Raw genomic sequence first — 26085 nt, forward strand, 5'->3', positions numbered from 1 at the left:
ATAAAAATATAAAAACAAAAATGAAATACTTTTTGTGAAACATCACGTTTGGATACATATGTGAAGTATGTGGGTCCCTTATAAATCATTTTTATAATGTATTGAAATGAATCTTGTAGAATTCACATATTTCTTTGATGAAGGACAGATGTTATTTTTGACACGATGTTGCTATTTTGCATTTTGTAATTTTTTTCCTTAATTAATAATTGCCTGAATATGTGGGACTGAATGTCCATAGCACAGTTCCTTCATAAATCTAAGTCTAACCCTCAGCCGTCTAGGTCCTTTCAGAAAACACAGAATAGGCAGAAAGTTATCTTTATCAAGATTTCTTTCAGTGACAGCTCAAGATTCCAAGTCACATTGTAAAGACATCACATTTTACCATGCATGTGGTCTGGGAGCGAAGCTGCCCAACAACCGCAGGCCTAGACCCACTGTAGCAAAGTTCAAACATTTCAATGGGTACGGTCGTTGCTGTATTGGTGTGGGCGTGAGAGGCACCTATCCCCTCCTCCTTAAAATATGCAACACAACACATTAGTAGGGTCTTGAAGTGTGGTGTGATGGATCTTGCAGGCATAGGGGGAGCACCATGCAGTGTCTATGCTGTGTTTGGACTCATCCTGTGCCTCAATATAGACACTCAGGGCTTTGGGTCGGGGTAGGGGAGACTCTATTGTCAGCAAGCAGTGGGGTCTTGCAAACCCCACCCAAAACCCCAATTTCAATGAACTCTAGCCGTACACATCTGCATTCGTCGAAACATTTGACATTACCACAGACACGTGCAAACACCTTGGAGTGGAGGGGCTGGGCTCGGGGAATGCAATTTAGCTTCTGTAGCCGGGTCCACCTGTCCTTTGCTGCTCTCGGGTGCTGTGTGTTGCAGGCCTTCTACCGTTCTTGTCATCATAACAACTGTGAGCTCCAGACAAACATGTTCACATACACCTGCTCAACACAAACACACCTATTTCTACATAAACGCTCACCTAATCAAAGACAGATATGCTTAAGTTATTTAATTAAATATTAAAATAACTTAAGCATATTATTCCACAATAGTATGCCTGAAATGCCAAGACAGGACATTTGAAAAAAATTTTTTTATTAATCTCCACTGGTACTACTTACATTATTATGTTACATCTCGGCTAGGATATACTTTATAATTCTCTTTCAGTAATTCCATCCATCCATCCATCCATCCATCCATCCATCCATCCATCCATCCATCCATCTTGTCTGTGTGGCATTCAAAACGACAAAGGCTGAGGAGGGCCGGAGCGTACACTAGCAGTCACTAAACAACAAGCAGTGGACACCGTGAATGTATCATAAGTCCATCACAGGGTTCTGTGAATGGACTAAGCAGAAATTTTGCTATGTGACATAAAACATTTGTGTTTATACTCACTTCTGCACTCATTTGACCAGCAGCTATGACAATAGGAAGGTCTAGGGCTCAATGTCTGCCTCTACCTGTGCTGTTGCAGGTTGGAGATGCGTATCAGCGATAGTACTGTAGCTCTGTGCAGAACAAATCGTGTGAACCAGAAAATTACTATCCTTTCTGTTAACTTCTTGACTTCTATATAATTATCATGTAAAATTGGGTCTCTTCTGTGATTATATGGTGTGTGTGTGTGTGTGTCTGTAGAGTTCTCTTTTTTTATTTAATGACATGTTACTTTAAGGTATAAGGTGTCAACGTTCTAATGGTGATTTTGCGTGTCAGTAGGAGAGATCTTGACCTTTATTTATGGGGATGTGTACATCCAAGGGAAATTTTGAGAAAACTCTAGATGATATATATCTGAATGGTGCTACATGAAGGCTACCATACTCAAACCTGTTACCATTTGTTTGTCATGAGAAGGCCACCCATCTAGGCGGCCTCCTCCTTGTCTACTGAAGCGGCATCTGATAGGGTGGACCAAGCTGTTTCCAATCACCATCTTCTATAAATGCCCATTCTCTACATCCACTCATTGCCAGATCTTCTGATTCAGTGAAGCAGTTAGTCCTGGCCTCATATCTAGCTAAATAATATATATAAAGATATTTTGATGTAATTCTAATCCTGTCCTCTCGGTCCTTAGATCAAGCTCGCCTGTCCTTGAGCCCTCGTTTGATGCTGCCAAGCCTCATCATCCTGTTTTCCAGCCATTAATTAAATCAGCACAATTGCCATTTGACTCTGAGTCTGCTTTTGGGTCCCTAATTTGAACTGGTTGACATTGTTTTACAAATCAAGAAAATCTACATTAAGACAAAAGCAGTGTCATTGTGGTTTATTGTTACTTGCTTGGAAATGGTGTTAAATATTAAGAAAAACAGCTTTGAAATGATTTTGAGCAGAAAATATTTTCTCCCATCTCTCTGTTAATGTCAAGGATTTATCAATGCAAATAGTTTTGTTGACACAGAAGAAGACACATTTCAAACATTTGTGAAAAGAAACCCTGTGAGCAGATGAACCAGATTCAGAAAGTTTTGGCCTCCAGGTGTGTGTTCTGGCTGTGTTTTTGCAGAAATTGGTCAAACGACCAATCTCTGCCTGACATATTCTCTTATCCAGTTGCGAAGAAAGAATGAAGGACATTCTCCCTTGGCAATATGAGTTCCATATTGTTATGTTTTCAAACATGACCAAGTCTTGGTATGTCCTTGTAGGGGAAGCATCTCTGCAAGATATGCTACAATCCACATCTCTTCTACAAGCTACTCTTTCCACCACACTTACAGCTGTCAACTTTAACATGCATAAATAGTGCAGTTTCATTCTGGTCTGCTGGTCGGCTTACAAAAAAACATAATTTCATAAAATTAAATCAAAGCAAAAATTATGCTATAATTGATCACTTCCAGTACTGCAACACAATCTTTGTTTCACATGTTGCATTTTGACATATGTAAGCTAGGGTATGAGAAGGTTTTAATGTATTGTTTTACCCACAGGAAACAGGCAATTAGTTGTGGAAAAATGTGGCCCAACAGCATCCACTGTACAAGACCTAATCAGTTAAAAAGCTTCTGCAATAGATCTACTCCATGCTGTCTGAGGTCAACAGATGGAACTGATCCTTTGAAGCTCATCTCAGCTGATTAAAGTTCTGCCAACCACCTGACAAACAGGATTAAGGTGAGTGACACAAGCGTTTGAGCTGCCTCCAGATGATCCGTGGCCCTCAGCAAGATTTCTTTACACAGATATTTTCTGCTGGTGGTGGGAGTAAATTTACATATATTTAGAGCCATTTACACTATGTTTATTCTGTTAGGTTGAAGGAATACTTTTATTACATTTATTGCATCCAGAGAAATTTTTCTCACTAACTTCCCATCATCCAGTGCAATCAGATCACCTGTGAAGCTGATAGGTTCCAAAATTACAGCCTTCTTTAACATGTTTTTCTATCAGATTGACATAAAACTTTCTCATAAACGTTTCACATTTAAATATAAATTTGTGCTGCAATTAGTTTCCAAAATCATCCACCTCAAAAACAATTACTAGAACTAATTCTAGCACAAAGAAACATTACTAATCATCATAGATCATGAATGTCATATTAATTTAGGACATTTAATGATGAATTTGAGGGAAATGATAATACAACACAAGACTTTCTCTTTAAAAACAGCAACTGGGTCATATACCTCTACTGATATTTGGATAAATGCCCATTAAACCACACACTTTTTGCAGACTTTTTGCTAAACTTTTGGCATAATTCTGGCAGAATGTTTGACCACTCTTCTCATCAGAAATGATAGAGTTCATTTAGATTGTTTGGTTTCTTGGCACAGAAAAAGATGTTGCCAATGTATACATGTATACAAATTGCTAGAATGCTAGAAGCCTGTGTTACCAAGAAATCAGCAATTATTGTGTCCTTAACCGTAATTAGGGGAAAGAATTTCATGTTTGTGTGCACACACATGAAATTTGACTTCACACTTCACACACAGCGCACAGGCAATAAGTATAAATATATTAACTTTAGAAGAAATAACATAAAAGATGAAAATAACATTTCTGTACATTCTTTTTTAAAGAAAAGGTTAAAATGGTGCAAATATGGTTATTTTATTTCAAAGCTTTTTTCCCCAATTCCAAAACATGGAATATTAACAGTGGCATAGTCACTTCTGAAATGCCATCAGTTCTTTACAGTTAATTACATACAGTACAGTTCAATTCTGTCGTTACAGAATACAGTCCGTTACATTGTCTTGCTTGTTTTAGGTGTTTCCTTGACGCAGTACAACTGGGTTAAATAAATGGTTTCTGTTGCACTTCTGTCATTCTGAGGGGGTACTGCAATCATTTCGGTCGGGTGGGCTGGAGCAGGGATGCATCCAAAATATGCAGAACATTGAGCCCTGAAAACCAGGGTTGGGGACTGCTGCATAAGATTATACAACTCTAATTAGTGAAAAATTGTATAGAAAAACAATAAGACTGAATCAAACAGGAAAGGTTCACAGTAGAGAGGAGCAACTCCGTTTTAACAGGACCAAACCTGCAACATAGATATGATCCGGATCGGCAGCTGGGAGTTAGATGGACAGAAAAGAAAAAAAAAAAGAAAAAACAGAAGCACATGGTCAGAGGAACTTGAGAAAGGAAAAACAAAGAACACCAGCTTCCCCGCGACCCACTATGGAAGAAGCGGTAGAAAATGACTGACTGACTGACTTTGTTAATCGTGGCTGTTTAAGCTTCGATAGAAGAATAGTACACATAATGATAGAACTGGCCTTTGTTTCCTTATGCAGGATTGGGAACCAAACGTAATGTCCAGCTCTGCCAAAGTAACCTACAGTAGGTGAGACACAATAAAATGTGGGCAAAATTGGCTGTGGTGTATTCAAGACTTCAAGCCCATATTTATTTCCAGATGTCAGCTCGGAAATTCTTTTGCAAAAATACCATAATGTCACTCGTTTTGATGGATTGTGGCTGAAGTCTATGAGGCATAGGTGAGAAAACATGTGAAGCCCAAAGCCAACAGTTAAGGGAACACTTTCTGGGAAGTATGGAAAGTTCTTGGAAGAAACAGCTGGTAATAAAAAAAAAACCATTTCCTCCTTTCTGTTCTCTCTTTTCAGCACTCTTTCATCTCATGTTTCCTCATGTATTCTCTTTTTACTTCAAACCATAAGAGTCTAACAGGGTCCTAATGAAGTACAGATAGAAGACAACAGCTTCTCCAGTCTACAGGGACTCGTTACACACCAACATACCCATCCTAACTCATTACGCTACACATCTCGCTGTTGTAGAGGTCCTTTCTGTTTAGTCTTGATTTATGGCCACCGGTGTTGCACCATTAAAATTAATTTGCAAGAGAAATGGTGAGAATAATCTGGCAGTTGGTTCAATAAACAAAGCTGTCAGAGGTGGTGTCAGGATTTTCTTTTGGATTATAATTAATGTATCAGATAGGGAATGAACACCATAAAGACTCAATGTTATATATACTCCAAAAACTTTTTGACTTGTTTAATGCTGTCAGAAGAAGCTTGATTCTTTTTATTTATTTTTTTACATAAATGAGCAGAGTCACAACAGCAGCTTTAAGGATGGGACAGACAACACAAGACAATTAAAAAGTAGAAAATAGTGTCTTTTACATTTGCAAGCCAACATCTTTAATTGGCCCAATAATGACAAAAATTGTACATGGCTGATAAAAAGGAATGCTTTGAATGAACAGATTTAAACGATTTGAAAGCAGAATTAGGGGAAAATATATAAAAACATTTAGATAAAATAAGTTCAGTTAAGATGGTTTAAAATCACATGACATAAAAGAAAACATTAAATGATGAGTTATAGGTCTGTACATTTATGAAAACAATCTTGAAACTTAAGGAAAATGAACTAGCTTCATATTTTGAAGACATAACAGCATATGTTGAGGATGACTTAGTTGGGAACTATATTAATACTCAACTTTTACATCACCTAACTGCTAAAGATATTCTGTGCAGACAAAATTACTAACCATAAAATAAATAAATTTTACATCCCAAACAAGATAAAAAATACCGTTGAATATGGATATAATATGTTCAGATGACGGAAAATAGACCCTAGTGGTAAACCAGAAGAAGAATGCATTTAATTTAAAAAGAACAATACACCAATCAGACATCATATAATGAATACCTTCCAAAGAAATCCTGTAAACTGATGTTGGAATTATAATTATTGATTAATTAATATTTATCAAGAATCATAATTAAAAATCATAATTTAACAAAATGTATTTCTTAAACAAAATCCTCATTTATGAATCGAAACCAGAGTTGCGCTCTGGTGTTGCAATTATGGCTCAAGGCCTTTGATAATTGCAATTATTAAATGTCACTGTTTAATCAACCGTTTCTGCCGAAACGTGGAGAACTTTAACCTTATTTTGACTGACAAATCACTCTTGCACAAAATGCCTTCTCTTTATCTACTTGAAAATTTATTAAACCAATCAACCTGATATAATCAACTCTTCATTCCAATAATCTTCACCTACTCAAACATGCAAAGTTCTACACAAAAGGGTAAAATATCTAACTATACCCAATAAAGCAAAATAGCAGTTTGTGTGTATGGAATCAACCAGCTGTTATGGCAAAAGTGATAATATGACAAGGGAATGTGGTGTTGAACGAAGCTTTGGGAGCGCAGCCCACAAGAAAGTGTGGCTCAGTGAGGTACAGGCAGTCATAAAACTTCCCCCACCGCTGGGGATGTTACAGAACACAAAGGGTTATAAAACTTTTGGCGGCAACTCATAAAACATGAAGTTGAAGACAAAGAAAATGGTTGATTTTCACCATAAGGTTATTATAGCGGTCTAGTTTCACAGCGCACCTGCTCTCACGTTTCAAAAGAACAATGGCATGCACATACAATTCAGAACACATTAGTCTATAAATGGCGAGTCTACATCGCACTAAATCTCCTCTACCCTGCCCAAGCTATTCCTAATAAAGAAATTTAAAAAAAGGTGGATTTTACTTGTTGAAGTCTTCCTTCTGGGGCAGCGAGTGAGAGAGAGAAAGGGGTTGAAGAGTTCCACGCGTCCGCGGATACTCAACCAAGCAGTCCGTTTTCTTCCTGGTGGCCTCCGTGGCAGAAAGGTAGAAAAATTATGACGGACCGTCACTAGTCAGTCGACTGGTACAAAACAAGGAGGGAAAGTTGTGTCTCCTTGAAACTCCGTGGTTTTTTGGTTATGTGTTAAACTCACGTCTTCGACTGGCATAGTGAAATTTCTGGCCTTCTTATTCCAGAAACCTCTTTCATGAATTTTTCGTTGGCCAATGAAAGAGAATAAATGAAGAATCCACGTGGGACCTCTTCTTCTCCAGAGAGGGAGGCTTCAGATGTTGGTCCGGTATCCAACGTGAAAAGCAAAGTGTGAGCCGTGTCATAGACCGTTTATATAGTTCAGTGGGGCATTGGAACTGGGACGCCCCGTCTTATCAGCCGCAGTGGCCGCTGGGATTTGTAGGACAGACTATCCTGCGGTACAAAATGCCCAATGATGTTGGAAAGCCATAGTGGCGTCCAGCAACGTGCAAATGGTCCAATATTCAGCAAACAAGTGGTCTAACACTGAGTTGTAGGAACTTCATGGATTGGACTTCTTGGTTTAGCACAAAGTAAATGCTCCAATACATTAAGCTCCTCAAATTATTCTTGAACCATTTTTTGCTGTGTAGTCCAGTTCTAAACTGACTTATCCTTTGTTGGGGTTTTGACCTCTAGCCAATCGCTGGGAGTGCGCAGAGGTCATCACGAGCAAGCAAACCTTTGTCTAACTGAAAATGTGGGTCTAAGTGCACTTGCAATTAAACTTAGGTGTGGTTCACCAAAACTGGGAATGAATACTGACCAACCAGTGACCCAAAAGTGGAAGTGACGTCTCATACATACAATTCGCAGGCATACTGTATGTGATCTGAAAACCTCAAGTTCTTGTTGGGTGTCTGTGTAACCAAAGCAGCGTGTTGGAGTCTCTGATTCTTCACCGTCTTTTTCTGTATTGCAGTCATGCTGGATAACTCAATGCCTCACCTGATGCTCATACTGGGCAACTTCTTGTGACAGCGCTCCAAATGAGCAGCTGTTGTTACTGCAAGATATTTTCCGGGTAGTGAGGAATGGTTTCAAAAGTGCAGCATAGAAATAAACCAAACCTAATGAAGCATTAAATTTCAGTATATTTCCTCAGGACTGTTAAGGAAACTGCATCTAAACTAACTAGGCAGGCTTTAACACATACACATCAAGTATATGACGAGAATCCAGGCAAGGCAAATGAAAACCATCCACTAAAATACTCTGAGGGGTAAATTACTAGAATCTGGGATCTGCGGTGACAAACAATCATCCCTACTAACCATAAACCCCAGATCGAACTGACAATGTGATTGGATACACAAAGAGTGATTGTTTTCACTGCCTGTTAATTTGGTGTTAAAAATAGAATAGAGAATAAATTAATTTGCTTTTATTTGTTCCTTAGAGGAAAAATACACTTGTATTAGCAGCAAGGTTGTCTCAATTACTATTTTATTTATCATTCCCCCATTTCTAGCTTTTGAATATTTTATATTTTACTGTGACACTTTTAACAGATTTTTAACAAACTTTTTGAAGCTTTGTTTTCTTTTTACCCTATTTATACATTTCAGTGGGGAATAAAACCTGTTTTTAGCTTTTCCATTTGTTCCAGTCTCTTGCTGCCACTTGGTAAGACCTGCAGCCTTCTCCCCAGTACACCATCTCTTTTCAGCATCATTCAGTTTATATTTGGCCATCTCTATGTCCACGTTTTGTTCAGAATCAGATTCAACATAGGAAGCTACCCAATACAGAGATGCACGAGGGATACATTGTGAAATCTGGGCTTCAAAAAGAAAATATGGTCGGTGTCTGACAATCAGGGCCAGTATTCACAAAGAATCCTAAGACTAAGAGTTTAGAATTCTAAGATTTATGTTAGAATTTTCCATAATGAGCATGTAAATAAGCTATGTTCAAACATGTTGATGCTCCGTGACTATTTATTTTGCTAAGTTTTATCATCATCATTTACACACTTCTGAATCCAGCCTAAATTCTATCATCGCTTCATTCTCTCCACTAAGAGCACATTTGTTTTTTGTTCTTTTTTTTTGTTTTTTTTAAATAACCAATCATCTCTTAGAAGACAGCATCACACCTAACAATGGGGTCAACCACACCTCACTAAGATAGGAAGTTCTGTCATCTCCTCGCTCAGAGTCACTCCTAGCAGCGAAATGAATCAGTCTTAAGCTTGGAGTCCTTGGCAAGATTTTTTAGACTAAGAAAGGAGCTCTCTGTATCATGAATTGCTTAAATAGTCGAAGTAGAACAAAACCAGAGGATGAAACAGACTCAGCACACAGGATAAGACGGTAAATGAGGTTTATTTCTACTGTAGACTTTGTTTAAGGAATCTTGAGTTGGAGTTGTCCAGAAGCCAGAGGAGGAGGAGGTAAACCCAGGAATCCAAGGAGAGAGAGAGAGTACTGGTGATGAGAATATTTACAGTGCAGTCCTTAGGAGGGAGTATTACCAGATGTTGGCAGGCAGGTAGGCAGATAGGCAGGTCAACAGGCAGACAGACGGATAGGCAGGCAGACAGGAGTCCACATAACTGAGGTTATGTTCCAGCAAAGGTCTGTATCAGCAGCTACCTTAAGAAGCCCATGAGCTCATTAGGAGAATGCGTTGCAGCTGCAGACAATGAGCTGCCAGAACCAACCAGAAGGGGAGGAGCAGAGATCCTACACTCTGAGAGGACTCTGACAATCTTTGGGAATACGTTTTCAGATTGTTACTGATGAAACTTATGAAAAATCTGCAACTCCAAGCTGTAGAGAGAGGGGATGTATCAAATGGCACCATCTGTACACCTCAGGTCTTTTAATAGGAGCTTTGACCTTTGAAGACCTTTTACTCTTCTCTATTTGTATTCAGCGCAATTCTTTCTGGGAGCAGAGCAAATGGCTCCAGATGGTAGCTGTAGTCTCTAAATAAGAACTGGTGGACACTAGAAATATGGATATCAGTTGAACAGAGCATGTTCAACATGTGAAAAAATGTGGTCTACATTAACAAGTAACTTGTCTATTACATTTTTATGAATTAACAGTAGGAGTGTTCTTGTAGCACAAGGTTATGCAGTTTTAACACCACAATATTTCCTTTCAAAGAGAATTGTCTCGCCAAGAGCAGCATTTCAACTTGGCCTGGTGAAGTAAGACATAAATGTGACTGTTTTAAGCTTAGGTACATCAATATTTAAGACTCTAAATTTGAAATAAAAAAGTAGTTGTTCTTTAGTCGAAACAGTGGTAAAGTGACCAATAAGGTATGACTGATTTGAATATCATAACTGGCTAACTGTCATTAGCTGACACCTGCTTTGGGGGTTCCTGCCAGTATTATGCTAAAGGGGTATTTCAAATTTTTTTACTGCAGTCAGGACTCCATCTGATCATCTCCACTTCATCCATGCAGCCTTCCTGTTCTGCTTATTCAAGCCTAGGTCGCAAGGGTAGCTTGTCCAGGAGGGAAACACCATGATTCCTCTCCCCAGCAACACCCTCCAGCTCATTCTGGGGGACCCTGAGGCATTCTAAGGCATTTTGCACCTACAACAACTTGGGGTCTCCGCCCAGTGGAATGTGCTAAAAAAAACACACCAAAGGAAGGATGCCAGGAAGCATTCTGATCGGTTGCTCTCATTATACAGACCAGTGGCTGAACTCCAAATTTGCCCTTGATGATGATGCTCCTCACCCTATCACTGAAGGTAAATTAAGCCTACAGAGGAAGCTAATTTCAGCTACTTATAAACCAGGGTCTCGCTCATTTGGTCACAGTCCACATCTCATCACAACAGGTGAAGGTTGAAATGTAATTTGACCAGTAAATGAAGACCTTTACTATTAGGCCCGGCTATTTCTTTACACAAGAGACTGAAGCAGTATCAGCATTGCTGGGGATGAAGCCCCAAACTGTTTATCTCCTGCTCCTTCTTACTGTCACTCTTGAACAAAATACGAAACTCCTGTGCTTGAGGCAAAAACTCACCACGGAGGAACATGGGGTTCCCTCCCTGGAAACAATCAACCTTTTCTGTTTGAAAACCATGGCCTCAGACTGAGAGGAACTCACTGTCAGAATCTGCCTGTGTTTGGGGTTTTGAGTTCTGTTTATTCTTCTCTGCCCTGTTCTTCACTTGCTTTATTTCAGTACATTCAGATTTATTCATTTTGTTGTTTAGGTGTTTTAGTTTGTGTTCTCTTATAAATCTGTCTGTGTTAGGGACATTAAAACCAGACACTAACTTTCATCCTGGGAGCTTTACACTTAGTTTTGAACTGCTACAGTTTGTGCTAATGTTTATGGCCTGAAGATGTCTACAAAACAAAATCATTTGCATAAACCAAAGATGTTTCCAAAGCAGACATCCTTTTCTCCACAACTACAGCTTTCTGTCCACAAACACATGCCTACACTGATCAAACCTGTAATGTAATATCCCAAACTGAATACAGATTCTCTGAATCACAGTTTGTTGCTTGTTAAACCTTTAATCATTTTATGAAAACTAAATTACATATTGAGTTCTAGATTAACTTAAAATAAAATAATATATTAAATGGTTGTAGCCTTGTTTTCAGGTAGAAAACTTTCACACTGCATGCAGTCAGTTAATTATTATATTCTGTTGATGATGGCTAGCATTTAAGAACTAAAACACTGTCACAGGTTTGTCTTCAACATGTCCTCACTTTGTCTAAAGGTTATCTGGTCCTCACAGAGGTAGACAAACCCACATTGAGTGAACTGACTGACCTTTATGCTGGTCACTGATAACGGACTCCAGTTTGCTTTCTTCAAGTTCCATGTTGCAGCCCTTTCAGCAGCTAATCTCAGCACATCAATGTCAGTCATGAGTAGAACAACTATGGTTGTTGCCATGGCAGCCAAAAGATACTAGACCAGATGTCATTGAATGTATTTGCAGCGGAGCTGTACATGGACTTGTTTTATTGTGCAGATGCTCTTGTTGACTCTACACACAGTCTTCTATTTGTTTGACTGACAGTTTCCTGGCAATTTCTGGGCACGCTCTGTTTGTCAGAGCACCAGGAGAGAATAAAAAGGCATTTCATTATGTTGGACTTTTATGCTAAATTATGCCTTTATAAAGTAATGTCCACCATAGCTTTGGTGGAGTTGGTTGGGTTTCAAAGTTATTTTAGTTTGCTCCAATGTGAACATGCCAACAAAGAACTCACTGCGATACGTCTCTTCAGCAAAAAGGGAAAACACAACTGAGAATGAAAAGCAACACTAACTTAATTTACTTTATTAGTTCACCACTTACAGATTCTGGGTTAAATTCAAAGTCCCAACATGAACTTGTTTCAAGCAGATGGAGGCTGTCTTCAAATGGAAGAGGGAGACATTTGCCTGGTTTTCTGGCGCATGGAGAACATTCATATTCATACTCAGTGGAAGTTGGATGCAGAGACTATACTGAAACTTCCATGCAGTGCCTGTTAAAGAACCTGGGAGTTGCAGGCAGCACCTGAAGAAAACATCACGGTGCTGGCTGAGAAGGCAGAAAAGGAGAGCTACTGGCTCTGGCTTTAGAAGTAGTTGAAATAGTATGGGGAAACTAAGATTGCCCTTCCATAGAGTTTACAGAGGAATGTAGAAGCCAAGTGATGCTAATCAAATGCACTTCATTAACTAATTATCAGCAAGTGTGAACAATTGGAGGTTTGACAGTTTACTGATCTAGAGAAAAGTGTTCATTTTCACACAGTGCTAAATAGGAAGGACCTCAGCAATTTGTGCCTCCCTTCAGTCAAGAAAGCAGACAGTTGGCCAATGAACTGTGCTGTATTTTCACAAGCACATCTTGTAATACTGGACTGCAGGCCAGACGGAGGGGAAACATTCCAGGCATTTCCCGTTTCCATATGAGTCATATGTACTGGATCTTTTGATGGGAAGTTACTTAATTTCTTTTTTTATCTCAAAATGTTATTCTGATTGGTCTGTATGAGGTCAGGTTACTATCATCCTATCCATCTTGCTGTTAAAAGGTTTGAAGGATGAACCAAGAAAAGGAAAGTAACTGATTTTTATGGAAAAAAGGAAGGGTTCCTAACTATTGCAGTGTGGTTCAAAATCTTTGTGGGATTAGGCCAGGAAATAGAAAATAAATGTTAATGGAAAAGTAGTTCAGACTGACCTAATTTGCCCACAAGAGTGTGAGATATAACTTTAGGATACTACATTTTTTCTCCACAGTCTATACACCCCCCATCTTCACTCCTGGGTGTGGGTCAGCAATCTGATGTATCCTGCCATTGCTAGCTTAAATGCATTGCATTTACTGTTTTTGTTGGATCCACGTATGGTTTTCATTTTTAAGCAATGCTGATTTTGTACATCCTTGAGGGTACTCTTTATTTATTTATTTCTAATTAGCAATATCCTGCAGGCAGCAGATCATAATATTCTTAAAAGCTGCACTTAATGTACAGTACAGACCAAAGGTTTGGACACACCTTCACATTCAAAGAGTTTTCTTTATTTTCATGACTATGAATATTGTAGCTTCACACTGAAGGCATCAAAACTACGAATTAACACATGTGGAATTATATACTGAACAAAAAAAGTGTGAAACAACTGAAGATATGTCTTATATTCTAGGTTCTTCAAAGTAGCCAGCTATTGCTTTGATTACTGCTACGCACACTCTTGGCATTCTGTTGATGAGCTTCAAGAGGTAGTCACCTGAAATGGTTTTCACTTCACAGGTGTGCCCTGTCAGGTTTTACTTGAAGGAGTTCCCAGAGATGCTTAGCACTTGTTGGCCCTTTTGCCTTCACTCTGCGGTCCAGCTCACCCCAAACCATCTCGATTGGGTTCAGGTCCAGTGACTGTGGAGGCCAGGTCATCTGGCGCAGCACCCCATCACTCTCCTTCTTGGTCAAACAGCCCTTACACAGCCTGGAGGTGTGTTTGGGGTCATTGTCCTGTTGAAAAATAAATGGTGGTCCAACTAAACGCAAACCGGATGGAATAGCATGCCACTGCAAGATGCTGTGGTAGCCATGCTGGTTCAGTAGGCCTTCAATTTTGAATAAATCCCCAACAGTCTCACCAGCAAAGCACCCCCACACCATCACACCTCTTCCTCCATGCTTCACAGTGAGAACCAAGCATGTAGAGTCCATCTGTTCACCTCTTCTGCGCCGCACAAAGACACGGTGGTTGGAATCAACGATCTCAAACTTGGACTCATCAGACCAAAGCACAGATTTCCACTGGTCTAATGTCCATTCCTTGTGTTCTTTAGCCCAAACAAGTCTCTTCTGCTTGTTGCCTGTCCTCAGCAGTGATTTCCTAGCAGCTATTTTACCATGGTCTGATTCACACAGTCTCTTCTTAACAGTTGTTCTAGAGATGTGTCTGCTGCTAGAACTCTGTGTGGCATTGACCTGTTCTCTAATCTGAGCTGCTGTTAACCTGCGATTTCTGAGGACGGTGACTTGGATGAACTTATCGTCCGCAGCAGAGGTGACTTTTGGTCTTCCTTTCCTGGGGCGGTCCTTATGTGAGCCAGTTTCTTTGTAGCGCTTGATGGTTTTTGCAACTGCACTTGGGGACACTTTCAAAGTTTTCCCAATTGTTCGGACTGACTGACCTTCATTTCTTAAAGTAATGATGGCCAATCGTTTTTCTTTACTTAGCTTTTTTTCTTGCCATAATACAAATTCTAACTTTCTATTCAGTAGACCTAGCAGCTGTGTACTGTATCCACCTCCTGCACAACACAACTAATGGTCCCAACCCCTTTTATAAGGCTTGAAATCCCACTTATTAAACCTGACAGGGCACACCTGTGAAGTGAAAACCATTTCAGGTGACTACCTCTTGAAGCTCATCAACAGAATGCCAAGAGTGTGCGGAGCAGTAATCAAAGCAAAAGGTGGCTACTTTGAAGAACCTAGAATATAAGACATATTTTCAGTTGTTTCACACTTTTTTGTTCAGTATATAATTCTACATGTGTTAATTCATAGTTTTGATGCCTTCAGTGTGAAGCTACAATATTCATAGTCATGAAAATAAAGAAAACTCTTTGAATGAGAAGGTGTGTCCAAACCTTTGGTCTGTACTGTATACGTTTCCTTTTTATTTTGGGCACCCTGTGAGCAGTGTTTACTGGTTACAGCATACCAGATGTACAGGTAAATACAGTAGCACCCTGAAAAATATACTTAAGACCTTTTAAAAAAAAAAAAACATGGTGGAATCAATTTTAAGCTCGGATATATTAGTTTAGCATCTGCAGAAAATCCTTTTAAAAAAGTTTATCAATTAAATTTATTTAAAAGTATTTGCAAGTATGACAAAAATCACTGCTGCACATACAGGGCAATGTTTTCAGATCCACGGTCTTGGCATAGAGGTGTACTTGGCGATGAAGTGTACTGAACTGGGTTGCCAGGCATATAAAAAGGCATAACTTGTATTGTACATCATTATGTTGACTGTGACATCATCTCCAATGTATGGTAGGCAGCCAAGTGGCTGGTATATCTCAGTATTCTCTGGTGTCTGCCCAGAAGACAGTCTCAATATTAGGGGACTGAGTCTGGGGGAGTATGGGCATTCTCAGGGTCAAACGTGTATGCGTGGAACACAGCGAAGGGCATTGAACAAGAGGGTTATCGTTTCACTGGAATTACGCTTGACTATCTTCAGCTGTGCCAGTCAGGTATGACATTTCTAAGGAATTGCAACCTTTACCATGAACAAAACAAATGTAACAATGGATGAAAGTAATGGATTACTGCTTTATATGTTTTATATTGAAATAGGGACGATCTGATAAAATTAGATATTTCACCCCCCAAAGCTGAGGCCAAGACTGAGCAAAAGTGATATGGATGGAGGACGAGGGTGGGGAGGAAATGATAAGAGCCTAGCAGGCGGAGAAGGGGAAGGACATGAATCTGGCCAAAGTCAAGGGAAAGGAAACATAGCAAATTGTTGAGCAAGAGCTAAGCTGAGCCTAATGAGTGAAGGAGAAAGAAGAAGCAGACTGGCTGGAGAGGGAATGAAATAAATTGCTAAGCCTGATGAGGCGTGTGTGATAAACCTAACTAAGCCTGGCGGAAGCGAATGTGGGCGAGCCCAACAGGCAAAGGGAAAATAAGTGATAGCTGAGGAGCAGAAGGATGTAAACTTGGTAAACCTGACTATGCGAGCAGAGTGAAGGACTTGGTCGTGCCTGACGAACAAGTAGAGGAAGCAAGGATAAGTTAAAACTAAAAAGGCCAACCGTCACTTATTTATGCAAAAGCTCTACTAAGAGCAGATAGATTATGAGCAGAGCACAGAATGGAAGTTTAGGCGGACATAAGCAAAGAATGCCGAAGTCGACCAGCGGCTGAGTTGTTGTAGGGAAGCTGTGGAAACTCCTTGGGCAGCTGATGAAATGGCTGCCCCAATTTTGAATTTGTGACCTGAGAACTGACTAGGGGAAAGGTTGCATAGAACTAAATTTGCCTCACAAATTGAGAAACCAGGAGGTGATCATGGGAACTCCTCCTGAAGCAAGGAAAGAGGCATGAAGGGTGAACTGATATGTAACGTTAGAGAATAAAAGAGAACATGGCTTGGAGGGAAAAAAAACAGCCTTTGAGGCGAGCTATGAAAATGAAACATCTACCTTCAACCTTAAATGTGATTGAAGACAAGTTTGAAAGGGACTGAATAGAACTTGAGGTCTGAAAGCTGAATCTCTAGCTGGTGTGAATGAGTAGTAAATTACTTAATCTATGTAAGCCAAAAAGGCAAGGAGGAAGGCGCTGGAGAGAAGAGATTCAGAATAAGTTAAAAAACAAAACAATCGGAGCAAAGGATTGTAAGGAGACTCCCACAGCCTGGAGTGCTGTGTAATGTAATGATTTGAAATGCCTTGAGAAGAAGTTAAATGGCGTGAAGAGAGAAAAGCTCGGTGTGGGTTCAGAAGATGATCTTTGATAAAATTGATGCCTGTTAATAGGCTGCGAGTGTAGGGGAGCTTAAAACGACAATGTCGAAAGACTGAGATAATAAAAGCTAGAACTGACTAAAATGAGAAGCGGGTAAGATGGTGAGTAAAGGGAGGGCAAAATTTACAAAGGTTTGCCGGGCGAAGAAATTACAAGTTTAATATGCGTGGTAACTATGGCAAGAGAACTCAAAGGAAAAAGGACAAAGTTAAAGCAGGATATAGTTAGAAATACGAAGGTAATAGGTTCTTTATATTCTTAGCTATAATGATGAGTTCTTGTACAAGTATTGACAACAAAGGATTGTGAATCATCCGTTCAAGAGGCTGGTTTTGGACTAGGACTAGAGACCGAAAACTGGAGCGAGTCAGCCGGGAGAACGACATCGCCGTAAAGAAAGAAATACCATCTGGATCAAGAGGAAACTGGGGCGGAAAGCCAGCAGCAAGAGTTGCTGGGCAGGAGTGCTGGGAGAAAGGAACACGAGAACAAAGAATGCTCTGATGGCTAAGGAGCCGCTGAATCAGATGTGGTTTGCGTTATGATATAACTTTCATTGACGAGAATGAACGGTTTAGCAGACTCCTGATTGCGTGAAAGAGGATGCCGTTTGACAGAGAAGGAATGTGATATAGTAGAAAAATCGGAAAGCCATGATTGAAATGAATGTCAATGATGAGCGACTGATGAGATCGAGCATATTTAGGGTTAAGAGCAGAAGACGTCTGAAATGCTAAAGGCAGCACGAGCTCGCCGAAAGGGAGATTGATAGAAGTGGAGATGAGATGATTCAAACTTAGCAGGACAGCCATCAGGGAAAGTGACACAGTGGTCGACCTCAGGAGATGGTAACAATGAGAGAAACCAGATAAATGAGCTGCTCTTGAAAGATTTGGAGCAGAGCCTGAGTGAAATGATAGAATGCGTGGGAATATATGATCTACGTGAATGTGAAAGAGGAGTGGAAACACAGCGACCTGACTTGCATATGAATGAGGAATAGTTGAGAAAAGAGAATGGAGTGAATATGTGGCAGAGGCAGTATAAAAAATTATAAATTAATGGTTGATTTGTGTGTCTTACTTGGTTCTGGGTTATTGATATTTTGGAGGGGAAAATGCTGTAGATTTGATCTGAGGTTGGCAAATGTGAGAGTCGTTTGTTCGTGTTTTCCTTTATGCTAGGCTTTAAGCCAGGCAGGGGGCGGACAGAAAGATGTTTCTTTTCCAGGAGGGAGGTAAGCTGAGGATGGCTTGTTTCCAGCAGGCAAGCGGAAGAGCAATGAGATGATGGACAAGGACTAAGGCAAGGAGGAGAAGGCCAGTTGCAGGCATAGATGCTTCAACAAGGAGCGAAGGAAGGCAATTAAGGACAAAGCTCACTTAAAGCACATAGCGTATCAACAGAGAGGAGAGGAGACCCATAAGTTAGTGATGGAACATTTACAGCCAGGCTTCGAGGTGTGTACCGAGTAAGAAGGGGGAACCACGCTTTAATGCTTGCATAGTCATGCTGATAACCATGTGACCACTAATAAATGATGCCTTGCATTACATTGGACATTTCACTGCTTCATTTTGCGTGTCGGTTTTCAAAATAAAAGGCAGATGAACCGAGTTGTGTTATGGGTTGTTGTAGGTGGGGCATCAGTAGTGGTAGAGATTGTAACACCTAAGAACTGAATTTTTCAGCAACTGTAGCTGAAATGGAGCCATAAAAAAGAAAAAAAACTTCTCTCATCTGGGAATTCTTAGAGATGACCACTAACAATAAGGTATATATAATGAATTTGCTTATTATTATGACTCAATTTGCATAATTAACAATAACTGTGTCAGTTAACATGCACATCATTGTATTTCAGGTAAGGTGTTTGCTCTGTGAGTGTTAATCTTCAATGATAACACCTAGTCAATGCTTAGGCATTAAACAGCCATACACAAGAATGCACCCACTTCAAAGTAGACACCAACCAGAGTACAACATTCTTTTGTGATTTTGAAATGAAATCATTTGATTATATCAGTATATAATATTGTGTCATTTGAATTGTTTGAACACAGCCTCATCCAGTACCTGCTTTCTGGAATCTGTAAAATGAATGAATATAAAGCACAGTCTGGTTATACAAAATTCACAGCCATTTACAGTGGTGGAAGAACCCGCCTATGTTCCTCCTACTAGAAAGGTTTATATGTGTATACAACAAGATCCAATGTGCTAATAGCAAATAAATGAAATAATTTAAATGAATAACAGAAAATGTCTGTTAGACATTAAAGAAGATTGTGGAAGAGAAATACAACAAACCCAGTGAAAAGGCCAAAAGAGGACATGGAGATGGTGGCTGCTTTCAGCTTGACAGCAGATATGTGGATGTCAATGAATATGGAGGCATCCCTGGCTCCATTGATGCTGCCACTTCATTGATGCTGATGACAAACTGGGCACTGTGTTGCCTGGAGTGGAGCATTTTCCTTAAGTCACACATCTGAGTATCTGTGAAGGTAGTGCATACTCACATGGAGCAGAGGGGAATCACAAAAAAGGTAAACTGCCTAGTGACTGATGCTGCATCAAATACGATTGCATGTACCTTAAAGATTAAGCACTCTGCTAGTACTACTAGTCCGAAAACTATTTGACCAAATCTCTGCCCTCTGTGACTTATAAGTACAAAGTCTAAATAAATAGTTACATATTTCCGCTCAAGCACCACAGGTAAAGAAAGACTAAATGGGACCCAGATACATATACAGATGGGAAAATGGCCTCAAAAGCTTGTAATTGATGTGGACACATGCTAGAACAGCACATGCCTTATGTTGTAATGTCTGTTTTAGCTAAAAGAACGTGTGGCAGCAAAGCTCTAAATACTTAAAACTTATATAACCTCACTGACTTCTCAGGAGTATCAAATAGTCTATGAGCTTAACTATTTTATTCTTTTTTTACCATGCAACTGTAGAGCTCTTAGAAGAGAGATGATCAATCTCAAAGGTTATATCCCTGATGAACATGCTGCAACAGTACTTGCAGAGTCTGCAAGTATCAGTACTCTCTGAAAACCTTTTGAGATGTCGGAGAAAATGTGGCAAGTGTTTAGACCTTAAGTGTCATAACAATAACCACATTGCCCAAGGTTTAAAAATGTTGGCTTTTTCAGCCAAAACAAGGCACAGGATGTAGTAAGGCAGCTAAAAGCAGAATGTTTTGCCCTGATTGGAAACAGTGAAGGTATTCAACTACCAGGTCCATTAGATGCAGGAGACAGTTCCAGGGTATCTGGTACATTTTTATTTATTGTATAAATTGCTATTGATGTATTACTACTGCTATGTTTCAGCTGTTGGTCTTATATAAGATTATATGTAATCAGTGTTCTAACTATTTATAGCTGAGCTGTAGGATCTGCTGGATGGAACTGTGGATCAGAAGAGACATAGCTCCAATGCCACAGCAGATGCCATTGTGGAAGTGGAGTGGTACCTGGCTGTAATCATCTTGGGGAGACATGAGGAGCCACATGAATACTGGCATACACATAAAAATGTGTATTCTCACTTGGCACTGAGTTTCCTATGTTTACCATCATCATCAGTACCTTTTGAAAGTGTGTTGAGGCAAGGGGGAGATAAATATTTCAGCAATTCTTTTGTAATTAGTAACATAACTTAGCAAATGGAGTGGCAAAAGGTGGCAAATGCAGTAAACGTAGCCAGAGCAAAAGAAAGATCTGTGGGCAACATAACAAAAAGTGGACTGACATGAAAGTGTCATAAAGGGGTTTTGGGTAATGAAGGAGGCAGGTCGACCTGGAGTGAACTGCTGTTCTGGACTTCTCCAGAATGGAGTCCGTCTCTGGCTGTGCGCATAGTTGCGCATTCGTGGTGCTGCGAGTGCACAAATAACAATTTTTTGTCTTCTCCTTTTAACTCATTTTCAGGTTAGGTGGAGTGGGATGTGATTATATGGAACACAATTGAAAAAATCTGATTGTTTTTAAATAGAAATGTGAAGTCCAATGCCGTTTTGTGGCTGCATTTTTTTTTAATACTTCTAAATTTCTTCTATCAAGAAGTTCGGGGCCATTCAGAAAATGTCCGGGGCGGAAACTCCGGACGCCCAGGTCTAACTACGCACCTGGTGTACACCTTGTCTGACGGAATCATCACATCTGACTTGTTGGAATGAATCTGCTGATCCAACACCATTTTCTTTTTCAGTGAGAATGAAAGTGCCCCTTAGATGATTTATATTTATTTTATGCTCCTCAGAGCACAGACCGATGAGCATTTACTTCTACAGGTGACAAAGACAGAGGAAGTTTTACAGTTCACATCCGACGGAGGTTGTTTCTATCAATTCCTGAGATGTGTTACGGCATTGTATAAGGCTAAATGTGACTCAGTTCGCTTGGGTTTAAACCACAAAAGCTCATACTAATAAAAAGACATCAGGTTTTACGTTCCATGAATGAAATAAAGTTGAATGAAGTCATATTTCAGTGTATTTAGGTGAGTTTTAGTTTTCTGTAGTTTATCATGGTCGAGGAAAAACCTCGATTTCCGCACACTTTCACGCAGCATTCATTTTTGTACATGCTGAGTTGTGCGTAAAACATTGCTCTGCAAAGTTTTTGCATGTAAGCCCGCCTTGTACATGAGTCCCCTGATGTGTCAGATTAATTTTCACGTGGGAGCCACATCAGCATTATGGTTATCCTTAAAGGGCTGGTTGTGATTTAAAGACTTAGAAGTACATAACAAATTTAACATATTGTTGGATATCTATGGCTATTTTTATTTGATCCATTACGGAGTTAATGTTTATTTTGGGCCAATAATATGCTTCATGTGGGGCACATGAAACGACTTTGGGGGCCACGATTTTGACCTCCCTGGATCAAGTCAAACACAAAGTGTACTGTATCCGCCCCCACTAGCACTGGATTCCCAAGACAATCAAACACCAAATAACTTTATTGACAAATCAGTCCATGACATAAAAGAAAGCACAACCACCAATAACAGTGAACCCATTAGCAGCATTACTTTGTGCCATCTCTTTTTAGTTCTCAAAATTATTTGCACCCATTTAAATAAAGCTCAATAGACCTTAATGTTACTGGACATGGGTTTGACAAAAACGTAATTGTGACAGTATTGTAAACACTGCTACGTTCTGATGTCTTTAAAGTACGACTTATTTGAGTGACAAGGCTGTCACCGTTTCACTGCAGCAGCAGATGTCACTATTAAGCACTGAATGGCGCTCTAAATAATTAATCTTTGGGTAAAGCAATGTGCAAGAAGGAATCAATGCTTAAAGAAGCTTCATTTGGCCATCACTATCATGGGTTAATAACTTGAAAGAAGCTAAGAAATAACTGCTACAGGGAGCCACTTTAGCACTCGGTATAGAAAAACAAACCAGGACTTTCCCCAGCCTCTGAAGCCCCTTTTATGCCAGCCATCTAATCAGCCTGATGCGCTGCACCTGTAGGCAATGAGCCTGTGAGCATGCCTACATGAGGGAAGCAGCTGAGACCTGCACACACACATAAACACACTTGTGCCAGGCAGATGGAACAACAGGATCATACAAAAAGATGGTTCCTATAACGCTCCTTCCACTTAGCACAACAGGGCCTAGAGCTGTGCAGCTTTAAAGGCTAGTTCTGAATTTCTGAAGTGAGATTATGTGAAGTTATTGGTAATAGTTCTCTTACCTATAAAAGAATGATGTCATATGACTGCAAGCTTGATGAATATGCAAATACTGTGGTCCAGTGCCATCTGTTTTAACAGACTTTAACAGTTTAGATCAAGTCAAAGTGAAAATATTCAAACCAGTGGGAAATAACAGCATGTAAGTAGATATTAATAGTCTGTAATTGCACAGCAGACCTTTTGGTGCTTGCTGTTTGGTCTGATTTTCTGTGTGAAGCTACATTGGTTGAGACTGTCAGCTGTATCTGCTGCAACAGTCGGTCCCCTCTAGCTTCACTGATGCAAATAATATGTCTAGGATTTTGAAAACAACTTTGCTTGTTTTAAAAGCACTGAATGAAGGCATTTGAACATCCTGTATGTGAAAGATGACAGAAAATTCCCTAAAGGTGATCAGGTGAGTACTGCAGGCTGAAAGCCACAACCCTTTGGTACTGCTGGATCTGAATATAGGAAAATTACATATTTTACATACATCCTATTGAATAACACACTACAAAAACCTTCATTGTTACATTAGAACATACTAAACCCTGCTGGAAGTGTGTATTTGTAAGAAATGTGTAATCCCCTTTTCCTAACCTTGAACTGTTTGCTGTAAATCCCACACAGATATTTGGGGAGCTGTTGATTTGATGACAGGTGAGTGGAAAGCTGGCAGTGGCTTGTTCCTGAATTAATTGAGAATTTGATGGTGACAGCTCAGTATTAACAGTTCCTGCTGCATGAATGGTGACTCATCTGTTCACTGTGACTCAGAGTATTTACACATTTCTGCCTTCATGGGTGAGGAAACTAATTCCTTTCCACAAGTAGCCCCCCTGCCTACATTGTTATAATAATGTAAGTCAGTCAAAAAAACAAACCAAATTCCAACCCTTTTTCCAACATGGCTGACTGGCTTGTGTTTACATTTAAATTGATATTATTGGTATTTTTAGCTGAACAAGAGATTAACCTAATTATCACTATGTGGGGAGTCTGAAACTATTGGCACATTCTGTTTCCAGGGAATAGCCAGTGCTCTCAAATGTCCTGTAAAATTGTCGTAACTTCACTCTTTTGGTGCACATGTCACACCGAGTTTTGGTTGAATGTAGTCACAAAACCTTCTGAATTTGATTTAAGTTCCATTTAACATTCAAGATGTGTTATTATTCTAGCCTTGAGCTGCAGGCCTTAGTGTTGTGTTTGATTGTGTCTTGTTGTAAATACTAGTTTCTGGATACCTATTTTTTTGTTTATAAAAAGCTTCCTGGCTGTGTCTGATTGCTCACTTTCTTCAGCCTGTTTCTCATCAACATTGATTTGACCAGTTTCCCAGCCCTCTAGTTCTGGATTAGCGGCTGACTCAGATCACCTGCGTAAGAAACACAACCAAACTTTTACTTGGTCTGATGTTTCTTTATTTGAACAGCCCCCCACCTGGGGGCTGCTGGCTCTGATGCAGTTGAAGTTCTACTTTGTTGTTGTGCTCTAAATGAGGACATGCAAACACAGCTTTTCTAAATCAGCTGGATCTTAGTTAAATATTGGTTCCATGTTTGTAATTTTCTACATCCATACATCCATCATTGTGTCTCACTTATACAGTGAGACACACCTGGAATACCTCCATAAAAGGGGCCCAGGAAGCACTTTTTATTAATGTAAAATAAATAAGTTCCTTGGATGTAGAAACTACTTTTGTGGAATCCTCACATAAAATAGCTTAGCTTTTGTGAGAATTTTATTAAAGAAACAAACAAATCATGAAACACTTCGTAGTAAATCTAAGTGACTTTTTTTTCTAAACATTTTGACTTCATTCTGTAATGGAAAAGACAAAAACAAAAAAAACACCAAAAAACATCCACCTTCCTTTTCCTCCATGTGACCCTAATGCTCCTTTATAATCCAGAGCAGTCTTTTTCTAAGTGGAGGCCATGGCCCCTTGAGGGGCCTCCAGAGAGCACTAGGATGACCTCAAAAGGTTGGAGGTAAGATAAGAAAAAAAAAAATGCATATATGATATTAATAGTCTTAATTTCAATTAAATATATATAAAAAATGCAATCTAATCATGTTTGTGTTTTGCTATTAATTCAACCAAGAACATTCACATCAGTCTCCAATTCTCTTTGCCTTTAGAGGTACCTGAATGTTTTCATGCTTAAATATCGCTGAAAAGTTTATGATGCATCCTTTTTGCTACTTATCGATTTTATATTTTATTTGGGGTGACAGGGGCTTAAGTGGTAGGGGTTCGTCCTGTAACCGGTGGTCAAAGGGCCCAGTGGTGCCGTTGGCAGCCAGCCCTAGGGCAGCTGTGGCTATAATGTAGCTTACTGCTGCCATTGTGTGAATGTGTGTATAAATGGTTGAATGACTGATTGCAGCGTGAAGCACTTTGGAGTCCTAGAACTTGATAAAGTGTTATACAAGTGCAGGCCATTTACCATTTCACTGAAAAAATCTGCTGAGCAGATTACCAGCACAGACATGTGACCATACTTAGCTAGACCCAAAATACATATCCCACAGCTATCCTTATGTTAAGGTACAGCATCACAGAGCTACACACAGCTGTGGATATGTTCAATGATGAATGTGAGGGACTGCAGATCTGATGCAAAAACAAAACACTTTTATGCTACCTTTTTTATGCTATTTATACTATCAGGATCATGCAAACATGATAGGAAACCTACAAAGAGCAAAGAAATTACATTTTTAGTGTTTTTGGTAATATGTGACCAACAAAATAAAAAAACATTTGTTTAAAAAAAAAAGCACAGACTTGTAGAAAAGATACAGGTCTAAAACATTAAATTTAGGTTCCTGTACATACACAGAAGATGTTTCTCTACTGTCAATGTGGTCTAAAAATGTCTAGATACAACAACAAAGAACTACTGTATGTAGAAAACATTTTGGTAAAATAATGACTTTAATACAATAGATACGCAAAGGCTGTTTCCCTTGCAATGTCACAATGAGAACATTTTTGTGATCTCTCAAAATATGCCACCGCAAAGCTTGTTTGTACAAAAGCATCAAACAACAGATGTTACTTGACCCTTGCACAAAAAGTTGATAAAATCTAAATAAAAGATGTGGATGAAAGTAGATATAAACCTTCCTTTAACTACAAATATCTAAACATGCTATCAGAACACTCTGACAAGCTTGGCTAGAGATCAAATTACTGAAAATAATCTAT

At 39.4% G+C, this 26085-nt stretch overlaps 1 long non-coding RNA gene across 1 annotated transcript; it reads right to left on the reverse strand.

Annotated features, from left to right (window-relative positions):
• Nucleotides 1-914: 914 nt before the first annotated feature.
• On the reverse strand, nt 915-12012 carry LOC124871280. The gene is made up of 3 exons (XR_007038992.1): nt 11918-12012; nt 1424-1536; nt 915-1309 (listed from the first exon to the last, which is right to left on the reverse strand). It is a non-coding gene; the product is annotated as an uncharacterized LOC124871280 (long non-coding RNA).
• Between the last annotated feature and the right edge of the window lie 14073 nt (nt 12013-26085).

This window comes from Girardinichthys multiradiatus, chromosome 7 (assembly GCF_021462225.1).
Source record: "Girardinichthys multiradiatus isolate DD_20200921_A chromosome 7, DD_fGirMul_XY1, whole genome shotgun sequence".
NCBI classification, from domain to species: Eukaryota; Metazoa; Chordata; class Actinopteri; order Cyprinodontiformes; family Goodeidae; genus Girardinichthys; species Girardinichthys multiradiatus.